The sequence below is a fragment of the Rhipicephalus microplus genome, chromosome 5 (assembly GCF_043290135.1).
Source record: "Rhipicephalus microplus isolate Deutch F79 chromosome 5, USDA_Rmic, whole genome shotgun sequence".
Taxonomy (NCBI): Eukaryota; Metazoa; Arthropoda; class Arachnida; order Ixodida; family Ixodidae; genus Rhipicephalus; species Rhipicephalus microplus.
In genome coordinates this window covers 164,553,424-164,555,381 of record NC_134704.1, presented here as the reverse complement: position 1 = coordinate 164,555,381, position 1,958 = coordinate 164,553,424, and the positions used below count along the sequence as shown (strand labels likewise).

The 1,958-nt window shown below is 45.1% G+C and overlaps 1 non-coding gene across 1 annotated transcript; it reads right to left on the bottom strand.

Moving 5' to 3' along the window:
- Positions 1–1,627: 1,627 nt before the first annotated feature.
- Positions 1,628–1,699, bottom strand: TRNAW-CCA (transfer RNA tryptophan (anticodon CCA)). Its single transcript has one exon. It is a non-coding gene; the product is annotated as a tRNA-Trp (tRNA).
- Positions 1,700–1,958: the final 259 nt, after the last annotated feature.

Below are 1,958 nucleotides of genomic sequence, written 5' to 3'. Positions count from 1 at the left end.
CGCTTAGGGTAGCCGTTCGCACAAACGTGGTAGCAAGTTTTGCTCGGCCTTTGTCGATGAATCCCATATAAAGGGACAAGTCATTGTAGGGAGACAAATAAGTAGATATTAAGATTGATGAAAATAATCAAAAAAAATTTGACCCAAACGTGATTCAAACACACAACCTTCTGATCTGGAGTCGGACGTGGTACCGTTGCGCCTCAGAGTCCGCTTAGGGTAGCCGTTCGCACACACGTGGTAGCATGTTTTGCTTGGCCTTCTGTCGGTGAAGCACAGGTAAAGAACAAGTCATTGTAGAAGGACAATTAGGTAGATAGACAGATAGATGAAAATAACAAAAAAAGAATTTGACACAGACGTGATTAGAACACGCAACCTTCTGATCTGGAGTCAGGCGTGCTAAGGTTGCGCCATCGAGTCCGCTTAGGGTAGCCGTTCGCACACACGCGGTAGCATGTTTTGCACGGCCTTCTGTCGACGAAGCACAGGTAAAGGAACAAGTCATTGTAGAAGGACAAATAAGTAGATAGACAGATAGATGAAAATATTAAAAAGAGAATTTGACACGGACATGATTAGAACACGCAACCTTCTGATCTGGAGTCAGACGTGCTAAAGTTGGGCCACCGAGTCCGCTTAGGGTAGCCGTTCGCACACACGCGGTAGCATGTTTTGCTCGGCCTTCTGTCGATGAAGCACAGGTAAAGAGACAAGTCATTGCAGACAGACAAATAAGTAGATAGACAGATAGATGAAAATAATAAAAAGAGAATTTGACCCGGACGTGATTAGAACACGCAACCTTCTGATCTGGAGTCAGACGTGCTAAAGTTGCGCTAGCGAGTCCACTTAGGGTAGCCGTTCGCACAAACGTGGTAGCATCTTTTGCACAGCCTTTTGTCGATGAAGCACAGGTAAAGAGACAAGTCATTGTAGACAGACAAATAAGTAGACAGACAGATAGATGAAAATATTAAAAAAGAATTTGACCCAGACGTCATTAGAACACGCAACCTTCTGAGCGGGAGTCAGACACGCTAAAGTTGCGCCACCGAGTGCGCTTTGAGCAGACGTTCGCACACACGTGGTAGCATGTTTTGCACGGCCTTCTGTCGATGAAGCATGGATAAAGAGACAAATCATTGTGGAGAGACAAATAAGTAGATAGACAGATAGCTGAAAACAATAAAAATGAGAAATTGAAACGGACGTGATTCGAACATGCAACCTACTAATCTGGAGACAGACGCGCTACCGTTGCGCCTCCGAGTTTGCTCAGGGCAGCCGTTCGCACACACTTGGTAGCATGTATTGCTCGGCCTTCTGTCGATGAAGCACAGGTAAAGAGACAAGTCATTGTAGAATGAGAAATAGGTAGATATACAGATAAAAATAACAAAAAAGAGAATTTGACACGCACATTGTTCGAACACGCAACCCTCTGATCTGGAGTATGACGCTCTAAAGTTGCGCCACTGAGTCCGCTTAGGGTAGCCGTTCGCACACACGCGGTAGCATGTTTTGCTCAGCCTTCTGTCGATGAAGCACAGGTAAAGAGACAAGTTATTGTAGAGCGACAAATAGGTAGATAGACAGATAGTTGAAAATAATAAAGAAGAAAATTTCACCCAGACGTGATTCGAACACGCAACCTTCTGATCTGGAGTCAGACGCGCTACCATTGCGCCACCGAGTCCGCCTAGGGTAGCCGTTCGCACAAACGTGGTAGCATGTTTTGCTCGGCCTTTGTCGATGAATCCCATATAAAGGGACAAGTCATTGTAGGGAGACAAATAAGTAGATATTAAGATTGATGAAAATAATAAAAAGAAAATTTGACCCAAACGTGATTCGAACACACAACCTTCTGATCTGGAGTCGGACGTGGTACCGTTGCGCCTCAGAGTCCGCTTAGGGTAGCCGTTCGCACACACGTGGTAGCATGTTTTGCTTGG